The sequence below is a fragment of the Mercenaria mercenaria genome, chromosome 14 (genome assembly GCF_021730395.1).
Source record: "Mercenaria mercenaria strain notata chromosome 14, MADL_Memer_1, whole genome shotgun sequence".
In the NCBI taxonomy this organism is placed as follows: Eukaryota; Metazoa; Mollusca; class Bivalvia; order Venerida; family Veneridae; genus Mercenaria; species Mercenaria mercenaria.
The window spans coordinates 27,710,549-27,723,150 of NC_069374.1; the positions used below are offsets into that span (position 1 = coordinate 27,710,549).

A 12,602-nucleotide genomic window follows, 5' to 3' on the forward strand; every position below is an offset into this window, starting at 1 on the left:
TAAGTCAAGTCATTTTTGTGGGCTGTATGCGAAACGATAAAATCTGGTTTAACAAAATGTTGTTTATGAGGTTTTAAGTTTAAAGATGATAGCCGTAAGAAGGTAAAGGTTATCTATATTAGGTTAGTTTGTAGGTCTTGCAACAAGGTTTAATGAGTATGAGTATAAACTAAATCGGGTCATAATTGTGGGCTGTAGGCGAAATGGTAAAATCTGACGAAAAGACAAATAGACGGATATTTCCGAGGATAGAAAAAGAAGTTTTCAAAACAAAACGTCAACAGAAATTTATCAACATCGCATTGCACTCCGATTGTCAAAGATAATGAATATGAATACGTTCCGCTAAAGAATATATAAATCACCATCTATTGAGAAATCTAATATTCTAGTTCTACTGTAAACATATATTAAAATTATCTTCATCTTCCGCTACTTTCCTCCTCTCTCATTTAATTTATCTGTATTATATTCAGTTCTATGTGTCTGTACAAGATAACTTTAAAAGTGTACATGTACTTCATATTACCTAGAAATAGAGAAATGCGTGGCTCTCTACGTTTAAGTAGTCTTAAGTATAAGTCAAAACAATCCGCTTATATCCTAATCAGTAGAATTTACGGTAGGTCACGAAATATATTCTGCAGTGAGCATTGTAAAATAGGTACAAGACCACAATTATTACAATACGGAAGTGGTTACGCGGAAAATAGTTCCTCTGTTTGATGGTGAATATTGGTGAATTTTTGAGTGAAAGACCTGCAATAAATGGCATGCTTTAATAGAGGAGATACGAAATAGTAGGTACATGTACAATTTGACAGAATGAGAATGTCCGAATATGCATAACATGACTTTTTGATAGGGCCTGTTTTGCCTGTTTTGCCTGTTTGCGGCCATCTAGAGAGTATTCTTCATACGCATGTGATTTGGTTCAAAATGGTGGAAAAAAGAGCCGGTCAACCCAATGTTTACTGTGGCTGGAATTTTTTCTCTTGAATAGTTCTGTTGAGTTCAGGTATTTTTATAGGGGTTGGAATGCATGCAAAATTGCTATAGTGTCCAGTGCTTATATAGAACATATAGTAAAAATAACTGTGGTCTTAGGCCATAAAGGGGCATGCTTTGCATGAATGAAAAAAAGTGACACATTTCTTTTACTTTGGTTCAAGAGAATTACATATTTCACTGTATATGTCTTACTGGTTAGTTTCTGGCTGAAACATTATTGTCAGAAAAAATATACATTTCATCAAGAGTTCTTACCTTTGAGATTGAGTGTAAAAATAATTAAGATACCTCTTATTTGCTTAAAGGCCAATGTTGTCCCTGACAGAAAATGTCTTTATACAGGAATAAATATAGGAGCATATGGAAAATGACGTGCATGTAATTGGTAAAAATAGTAGGATGACTTGGTTCAACCACACGGTTTCCTTAATAAAGTATTTAAAACTTATTTTTTGCAATGGCTTCGAAGCTATGGAAAGCTAGTGCGCCATGTTAATTGCCAAACGATAAATGACAATATTTTATGTTAAATGTCACGCAGTTAATGATAAATACCAAACAATCAATGCTAAATGCTACATATCAAATACCATATTACAAAATACTAAATGTCAAATGCTTAGTGTCTAATAGTTTATTTATTTATTTTGGTTTTACGGCGCACCAACACAGTATAGGTTATAAGGCGCCAAACAGGACTAAAACTTTTGGTGTCATATCTCATTTACATCGAAATAAAAGTGTCTAATAGATGAAGTTTATTGCAAACTCATAAATGCTAATCATGAATTTTCGGAACTTAGTGAGGTAATATTCAATTATCTATTAAGCTATTGTAAGCAGCCTTTGATAATTTAAAAACATATGTTCTACCAAACGTTTGGCAAAATAACTTGATTTATCTACCTAACCAAGAAGTAAGAAAAGTTACTAAGTTTAGCATGATTTTTCTTAAGATCATGGATTAAATGGCATTCGCTTCATAGTGTTACAATACAGTGATTAGTGTTCAGATAGTGATTAATGTTCAAATACACTGGTAAGTCTTCAAATCTGCTGGTAGTTCTAAACATTTTCCAATGTATATGTAAAATTAATTACCCACGTAATTTCTGGGTAACATATAAACATAACAAAATCTAAAATAAAGTAAATAAAATTGAACCATGTTATGCACATCAATACCAAGGATAACACAAAAAAGGGAAAAGTGATTCCCCTTATTTCCATTGTGGTCCTTGACATTGATGGCACAACATAGAAAGGCATGATTATTTAAATGGAAAGACTCAATGGTATCACACTTATATAATATCACAGACCTAGCTCACAACAATAATGAGCAGCACATAGTAACCACATCATAAAAAGACTAGAAATTAAAAGTAAAATATTGAGTTAACCTATCTGAGCATCTAACATTAAAAAAAGCAGTTAGATCTTAAAAGTGTAAAAAAAATAATAATAAGCCAACAAGTGATTTTTGACAGCTGTCTTAAACTGTTTAAAAATTGTAATGTTGCGTATTTGGTGGGGCTACTTATTCCAAAGGGTTCAAGCTTGATATGCAAAAGACTTCTTACCAAACCATTTAACTTTAGGAATACAGAAACAGCCACTGTCACTAAAATTTAACTTAGATGAATCAGACTGGGGACAAGCATTTACTCTAAACCGTGTGTGTGGTATGGCTATGCATGGAGTAAACAGTGTTAAAATGTTCTCCCAAATATTCCGGTGCCATACCTGATTTAACCTTAAAGACATGACACAATATAATTTGGTCAACCCTTTTTTTTTCAATCTCTTAGTACGGTTGTCTATTTTATCATTGTTTCTTTTAGTTATATAGTACTTTTTTATTCAACTATCGAATGAAAGAATGTTAATGACCGAATGTACTAACGTATAAGCGGATGTAATGAGTAAACCAGGTAAATATTTATACATAACATATTGTTACAAAATCTAATTGACCTACATATCAATCGTCTGTTATTTCATTCCCAGAGAATAAAAACTTCTCATATATGGTTTATATAATAAGCATTGAAAGTGTGTTTGAGAATTTGTTGGTCTTGTGCTGGTCTTGCGCTGGTCTTTAGTATACCGGCCAGGAAGACTTCGACTTTTGAGCGTGACATTCCCTGTTTAATATTCATCCTTGCATTTCTCCACTTGCCCCAACACCCCTACCCATTTGTCTTCCCTCTACCATTTCTTGCATCTTGAATATAACTAAAATGTAGTAATTGCTGGATTTTTGAAGTTTTTACTAGTTGCGAGCCTGTTTTGTGAAGCAAGGCTCCGGCCATGTTTGCTGTGGGCTGTGTTCTGTGCTTCCGAGAAATCTACCCTTTCCTTTTAATGTTCATAAACATAATGCATGCAGTATGAATAGAAGCCTAAACATAATGCATGCAGTATGATTAGAAGCCATACAACACTGTAAAGGGCAATATGAGGCCTATTCAGACACTAGCTATGCGGTTGCCAAATAAATGTAAACAGAAGTCAAACAATCCTTTTACGCAGCTGTTATTTGTCTTCTGTGGAAAGATTTACTTGGTTCTATAACATTGTCTTCAGACGGAATGTCAATAAACTAATTCATGTCAACAGAATATTTGCTATTAATATCATTATAAACAAACAAGTTCTTCTTTGCAAATATCGTTATCTGTTAATTAGCGAAAGTACTCTGTCGAGAAATGCTAAATGTAATAAGAAGTGCTAACAAGTGTCTGTAGCGTGTGCAATAATAGAGGCGTCACACATTCAACTACATATACATATATTTTTAATTAAAATACTGATAAAAATAAAATTTAAGAAATCGTTACAACCCCTGAATATCGCATGTCATTGATTCACATTTAGTTAAATAATCACTGGCGTCTAAATCAAGATTTGTGTAGCTGTTTATGATTATGTACTTTATATTGTTTGTATTTACTAAACATCAAAATGAAAATAGAAAGAATATATAACTCGCAGATATCTTGAATTCTCTTATCTATTAAACGGGTTGTTTAAATTGTTTTAACGGCTGTAAAAGATTTCTGTGAGTCCTTCATAAAACTATCACAAAGCTTCGCAAGCTGTCCCACAAATCAAAGATTTATAATACTATCTCTGTTGTGAAAACACTATACAGTTATCACAATTTAGTAAAAGGTATGCTGATAAATAAACTTAATACACTGACAAACATGAATTTAACAATAAATACAAAAAGAAAGAACAGTAACGAAATATTTTAATTTATTTTCTGAACACGAAGCGTCTGTTTGAACTTGCAATAACTAAGGACATCGTAATAATTAAAGTAATGAATATTTTTTTGAAAAAATATATGACCATGTAACTATTCTTTTGATAGACAATGCTGGGAAAATCCACACAATGTCTTGGTTCTATTATTATCTAACTGAAGTAAAATAGAATTTGAAACTAATTATGCTGACTCACTGATCACAATGATACAATTCCAAAGTGTGTTTAAAACTTACATAACCTGCTTGTATTGAAGAATTTTGAAATTTAGTGTGGCATTCGTTGTGTTTATTTCATGCATTAGCGTGGCGTATTGCATCACATCTTGCTTTTAAAATTGTACCGTATGACAACGAAGCAGACCATATGTAAATTCATAAAGTGTATGACACCTAAACGAAAGCCTTATAATCAGTACGTTAGCACAGAACTGCTATTTTTCTGTTTTTAATTTTATTTTTTCGAAAATACATTGTATAAGTAATTGGTAAAGGATGCGTGTAATGATGAATACAAAATATTTTAATTATAAACGAAATAGAATTTCTTTAATCAAAAGTGAACAAAACTATGGTAAACAAAGTATAAATCTCTAGGAGAAAATATGTCTATTATTACATTAGCAAACATATAAGAGAATTCTCTCTCTCACACACACGCTCTACAATTATATATAACTTACAAATTGCCATGGGAGCACGTTTCATTAATCATATTATTAGTTTTGGGATGATATAACCGTACACGACCGTCTCGACTCCCATTTAAATTCACTTAAATCTAGACGATTTATTCCATCAACACCTAAATGAAATAAGTAATTTTGCCAGACAATATCGAGCGACGTCAAATGGGTCTGACAAAAAGGTTATATCTATGTGCGTATTCAAAAGGATAAAACTGAACTATGTATAAAACGATTAAGTATTAATTCTACAACTTTCTTCATGTAATTTTAGACTTTTTTTCTTCGCAATATAGTTCGGTAGCGGGCTATATCCGATCTGGTCTCTTAAAGCCTAAGCTATTACCATAATATTATGATTAAGCTTCAAACAAGACTTTACAGATTGCAAATTTATTCTAACAGATCAAACCTAGAGAAACTGTGAAGAAAGAAAACCCGACACAACAGTCCTGTTTTGCCGATAAAAATGTTTCGTTTGTTAATGCAATCCGCATAAATAGACTGTTAATATCAGTTGTAATGCCTTTTTGGGGGTCGTTATCGGCATTAGCATTGGCAAATTGATATTGACCTAGGGCCTAGACTCGGTTAATATTACGTTTCCAAAGTGGATAAGCATTGCACAGTGATTACCTTTCATGAGAGTAAGAGTCTCAGTTAGGTAGATAGATTTATTTCAACATAAGATGTACAATTACATGGCATGTATGATATTAATAAATACAATAAACAATAAACAGAGTATGAATTAATATAGTCATGTCAATCAACATTATATGTCAAGGATAATACAAAAAAATAGTGAAAATAAACTCTTATTTCCATTGTGATCATTCAGATGTAGTAATGTATGACAAAGGAAGATATCAATGTGATAATTATTCTGAGTTGCCGTGAAACATTAAAATGACTAGACTATGACTAGACTGTCTATCGGAACATATTGATAACTTATTAGAAATGTATAAAGCACATGTTGTAAAAATTAAAAATTTGAATGACTAGACTATCTATCTGAACAAGCTGAAACTAACTAGAAAAAATGTTTATAGCACATGTTGTAAAAGTTAAATAGAATTTAAGAATTGTTCCTTGACCCTGGATTTAAAATAAGAGGTGGTTCTAGAATCACTGATGTATTGAGGCAAACTGTTTTATAAGGTGCACCCCATATAGGCAAAGGACGTTTTGCCAAAGCCTTTGACAATAGGAATAGAATATTTCTTGCTATCTAACACTATATCACATGGACTGTCAGAGTTGGAACCGACCTTTACTCTGAACCTAGTAGAGTAGTTATGAACAACACTGACAGGGGTTAAAATTATCACTCAAATATGAGGGAGCAAGGTTTGAATAAATTTTGAAAACATGACAAATAGTTATTTGATGCACTCTGTCTGCAACAGGTAACCAGTTAATATTTAAAAAATGCTCTTTACCTAGGATGTAAACTTAATACAACTCTGCTGATCTTATTTTGAGTGACTTGTAACTTGTGTTTTAACTCTTGAGTTAAACTGTTGAAACAAACAAAAGTGACACTGTATAAGGCAAGAGACTAAACGTATTTTAGTATGCGGGGTGAGAAATTCACTTTTAGGAGACAAAACTTTTAACCTAGCATTGGATTTCTTGATTACAGATCTAGCAATAGAATCAAAGGACAAACACCGATCAAGGGTGGCACCAAAATATTTACGTAATTTTTTGGATTTAATTGTTTGACCATTGCAGTTTATATCAAGATTGGACTGGGAAATTAACCTTTTTTTGAACCAAAATAAAATTGATTCTGTTTTGCCAAGATGCAAATACAGCATATTACAAACAAGCCACTGACTGACAATATTCAAGTCATGACTGAAAATCGTTTCGATGTCTCGCTTGTTTTTTGCCGAGACAAGGATTGCTGAATCATCGGCATAAATAAAAAGTTTGTTCTTTTTAGATAAAAAAAGCAAATGACCTAAAATTGACCATTGGGGGACACCAAATAATACATTGGCTGTTGAGGACTGAAACCTGAGAGCTCCACTAGTTGGTGTCTGTCTGAAAGATAAGAAGAAAACCATTGCAGGGAAGTTTCAGAGAGACCTATAGCTTTCATTTTCATTAGTTGTGTGGGGTTTTTTTATATAGGCGAAGAAGGAAAAATTTTAACTAGCGGGGAGAATTTTCTTAAACTTTACATGAGCATAGAGCATCATATTAGAAACAAATTTATGTAAAAAAAAACTGGGGGTCCCGATGCTACTTTTTGAGTTATCTGCCCCTGAATGCGAGTTTTTTGCTCTTTTAGGTCATTTTCAAGGGCAGATAACTCAAGGTAATGGTTAGTTACACTTTATTTGATTTCAGATTAGTATGACATTAGAGCCAATGATTAATAGAGTTATAACGAGTTTGCTATTATGGTGCTTTGTTCCAAAGAATATTTAATGATAATATTGTCTCATTCAGTGTTAGTTTGTAGTAATTTTATTTTAGCTCGATTATATCGCAAAACATGTTGAACTTCGTGATCTTCGTGATATACGACCGAACCCTTAACTACTGGCCTAAAGCCCCTAATCGGTTTTTAAACTAACATAAACCAATACATTCATTCTTCATTCTTTGAAAACCCTTCGTCAAAGTCATCTCAATGTAAATGAATCAATGTAAAACGAAAATACTCTTTCAAATATTACATAGACATTACATTCAGTGTAAAATCAGATAGGTCAAGGTGTTATGAAACATTTAAGATTATAGATTACTTAGAAGCATAGAGGTCAAACCAGTACTTAATAATACCCTCTTATAATTCCAAACAATTTTGATATAAATTCTTATAGACATATTGACATTTATTTTAAATGTCTGATATTTCATTTTCAGTGAATAATGACTACGTATTCAGTATAATTTATTCAGTATTGATACAACAAAACAAGAACTTACATAACTTAATTATTTTTGCTTTGTATTTTGGTTCCAAAAAATGATCTTATATCGTATGTAAAATGTTTATTATGCAAAATGTAACCAAGAAATATGAAACTTGCCATATTAGGTCATCACATTATGCGCACGATATATGGATAATATGAAAAATATTGGTTAAATAGTTCCTAAGAAGCATGTTTCATCAAAACTTTTTGAATGTTTCAATATTAAGAAGGGGAATAGCTTTAACTATTTTAAAGAATATAAAAGTTATGTTAATTTCCCTGCGAGTTCATCAGATGATGTAAAAGACATGTGTGAATCTTGATTGCATTTGGCTGAGTAAATTTTGAGAAACCAGCTTACACACAACATAATTTTAACAAACATTTCTGAATCAAAAAGGTGCATTTTTACAAAATGAAAGCTATGTTACTTGTCTTGAAGGTCATCACATAATGCAAAAAAACATGTGTAATATTTCCTTAAGTTTTTGGCATGCACATTTCAAGAAACTTCTTTACATGCAAAACTTTTGTGTAGCTGACGCCGATACCGTAGAAAAGGTGACAACAAAAGCCCTTCAAATTGTCGAGCGAAAACAAATCATTCTTATTGTCTCTATACATCGTGCTTTAAAATAAAATAAGGACATAACTCCTCAACCGGGCTTAGATCACGTCTGTTATGAAACTTTATTGACTGAAGAAAAATACGGCAACCATAGATTCCCCTACTACGATATGTTACGGGCAAAATAATTTGTTGACATTATGAGAATCTATTAAAAATACACCCATCGGTACTAGTAAGAACGAATGCATGAACTTGCTTGTTGACAACTCATCAGATAAAGTGCAAAGTTTAATCTTTAAATCAGATTGAAATCATTCTCGTTAAACAATTACGAACAATTACTCTAAGAAGCAAGCAATGTTAAGCTGTCAGGGTGACACTATCAAAATAGACTTACGCAAGCGAGAAGTACTTTTGAATATGTGTGAAGACAGGGTTACGAAAGAAGAAGAATGATTTTACTGCCTGCATCTGCCCGTTTTGTCATTTCATTAAGCTGTTGTTGCTGTTAAGGAGGTAGGTTACCTTGATATTTGTAAGTGCGCATGTCCAACCGGAAGCTAACGTGACGATTTACGACGATGTTTACGACAAACTAAATGTGTTTGTATATCCATTCTTCTGGAAATAAATCTTGAACCTGCCTCCAATCTTATGTTTAATGGTTTAATAATGCAGAAATAATGAATGAATTGCCGCAGAAACGCTTCAAAACATTGTTGCCTTAAAATGACGTCATTGACGTCATGACGTTACGTGTCAGTTACCGCGCAAAAATAATGGCTTTTATTTTGAAAGTACGTTATTCTGTGCTTTTTCTTTATTTGAACTATTTTTAAACAGTCATTATTTGCTGAAATACTTTTTATTAGTCTTTTGCTCTGAAAAATGATCAATATTTTGCTTCTTTTATGTAATTATATTGAAATGTTATGCGGAATGTAAGAAAATGTGTGATAGTAACTGATGTGATTGGGAATATAGTTGGCTGAAAGGTAACTTATTACGGTCATTTACAAATAAAAATTGGGCAGTTTGATTTGTTATACCTATTTCTCAATTTCCGTTGATAATTTGTTACTTAAATACTAAAACTAAGCTCTAAAATTGTTCAAATTTCAGTATAAAATTGTGGTGTCTTGAATTAAATTGATGTTACCATGGAAACGAAGCCCGTGACCTATATGTCTAATTGTAAAATTCAAAAGCGTTGACACTGGTCTATTTAAGGAACACAGCTTCGGCTTTTTATTTTCATTTCAACAATATCCATGAGAATAATAGCAGCATGCAGAACGATTTTTCAATAAAAATGTCAGACGACGGGCACTGCTGTAAGTATTTTAAGCTGTGAAATTTGTTAAATTAACTGCAATTCATACGAAAATATTACTAACGTTAGAAATAAGATGTTTTAAAGCTACATTAACAAGAAAGATAATTTTATATAATATTTTTTATAAGAAATTACGATAAAAAGCAACATATAAGCTATTTTAAACATCTCTGTTGCCATGGTTACTCTAAACTTTAAGAAAAACACAGTACCATGTAAAGTTCTTGGTATTTTGCTAATCATATTACCCAAATATTCCATGTTGGTCAATAACAGAATGGCACTGAAGCCGTCGAAAACCCCGTTTTCATACATAATTCTTGAAAAAATGAGAGAAAATGCGTTACCATGAAAACACGAGCCCCGCGACATATACATTTTAAGCTTTTATTAGAAAGTTAATGCGCATACTAGTAAAACTATTAATTATGCAGACTTCTACGGATAACAATGAAACCAAAATACACTGAAAAGTGTTAAATATCCGCATTTTCCTTCTTCTTTCTATATAAAATACCCTAAGAGGGTCATGTACTTCAAACCTGGATAAAAATTGTACTTGAAGGGACAGAGATAAACGGAACTGAGATTGTAGCAGCTAAAACATTTAATTACACGAAATACAAAAAATAACTGCGGTTCAACTAATTTGAATTTACCCTGGTAACAAGGTAACCTACCTCCTTAATTAATGAAATACTGGACGTATAACACCTACGAACATAAATATGTGCATTAAGGACATAAAACAAATATCCCTGAAGCTGGCATCTGCTGATGTTGCATTCATTTTTTCAGGAACATACATGTAACCAAAATGTCAGTGTGTAGACAAAACACTGTCAATCAAAGCCAGCTTTCTTGAAAATATATACATGTATAGACCAAAGTTTAATAAATAGTAGTTTAGGAGACTTACATTCCTTAAGTCGCAAAATTGAAATAGTACATATGGCCGATCTGAACCTACTATTCCAAACGTTCATGATCTTGGAAATATTAGCGTAACTACATCTTTACATCATTTCTTCCTGTTTGGGAAATATGTAGCTGTCGTTTGACTTTAATGTGACCTATTTGTACGTTGTCCTGTAATTAAGTGGTTTGAGCCACAATCCACTTCAGCTGCCTTCAGTTCATTAAGAAAACACCAAATATTAGCATTATAGCAATTTTGAGATTTTCATTAGAGCATGCATGCATACATTATACACAATTGCTTGAATGACTAAAGTTCGTTTTACTGTCTAAAACAGAAAAGTAGAAAATATACAGATAGACCGTTGATAATATGTACTTATTTTATGTTTTCGTTTATTTTACCACTGTCATTAAGCTGAATGCAGGTATTCATAATATTTTAAGAGATATTGCAAGAGGGCATTAAAGTGCTCGTGTTTTTTGTTTGTCAATTTCTTATAAAATTAATATATTTTTTTTAGTTTCAGGGCAAATCGCTTAAACTAACGATTTAAAATTAAGAATAATGTAAATATGAAATGTCTTTGAATTAAACAATTCCAAGTCCTGTAATAAAACTAGCAGAATATTATCTTCAATCATAGTACAGGTTACTTACAAATCCTATTATAATTGGCATAATATTATCTTCAGTCACAGACAACGTTACTTACAAAACCTGTTATAAAATTTTACAATTCCTGTTAAAAAATTGGCTTAATATTATCTGTAAATCATAGTCAACGTTACTTACAAATCCTGTTATAAAACTGGTTTAATATTATCTTCAATCATAGTCAACGTAACTGACAAATCCTGTTACAAGATCGGTTTAATATTATCTTTAATCATAGTCTACGTAACTTAGAAATGTTGTTATAAAATTGGCTTATTATATAATAATATTATCTTTAATCTTGACCAAATTCTTTAGATTTAGGGTACAGTAAAACACAATTTGAAAGAAAATGAGTGTATGTGTATTAATGCATTTTTGAACTGATTCTCTGTGAGAGTAAATATCATGAGGGTTCTAATTAATGGAATATAAAATTTGTCTGGGGTTCATACTGTATTGAATCAAGAGATGATCAAAGTCATAATTTTCATTTAAATGTATTTCTTATCAAAGTACTGTAGGTAATTTGGTCAGAACGTTCAAAGATTGCTTCATTTGAACTGTACAGATACTGTACAAACATATATGTGGCATGCGGTTTACGTGTTGATTTGTAAAATGAATACAACAAAATAGTTTATAAAGTAATATATGTTACCTGTTCTAAGATTGTCCATTGCTGCAAGGTGGTGGAACTTCACATGATGTGTTTTTCAACAGCCTGAAAACAAAGAGGTCGTTTTTATTGTGTTAATTCAATTTCAACCAGATATTTTATTTAACAGTTTTAAGTAAAGAATACGACAAACGGACAAATGAATGTTGAATGCGTAATAAATATAAACTTACTAGAAATTCGCAAATCGATATTGTAACTTCTGAATATGACTATGAAGTACAAAGTAAAAAAAAAAAAACATTATCCTTTATAATGTATTGCAAAAAAAGCAGTACCTCATCCATACACATTTTTCAATAAGGTGTTGTCTCTGCATTATATTTAATTTGGTGTTCATAAATTTGAAGTTCATATATGTAAATATCACTTTGCGCTTCACTCACATCTATAACCTTATATGTTTCTTAAAAATATTATATCTTGTTGTATTTTTCTAGACAGCAGCATGTGTGACTACATGGTGAAAGCACATACAGTCAAACCTGTGTACAAAGACCACCCTTGGGAGGGACAAAATGTGGTCTTT

General features: G+C 31.7%; 1 protein-coding gene across 14 annotated transcripts in view; it reads right to left on the reverse strand.

The window, feature by feature from the left end:
• The window catches only part of LOC123527108 (G-protein coupled receptor dmsr-1-like), a 442,014-nt gene that overhangs the window by 77,419 nt on the left and 351,993 nt on the right, over nucleotides 1–12,602 (reverse strand). For all 14 annotated transcript variants that reach the window (XM_053523130.1, XM_053523126.1, XM_053523120.1 and 11 more), the window contains one exon: nucleotides 12,056–12,118. The gene's annotated coding sequence lies outside the window, so the exon portion shown is untranslated. The remainder of the gene's footprint in view (nucleotides 1–12,055; nucleotides 12,119–12,602) is intronic.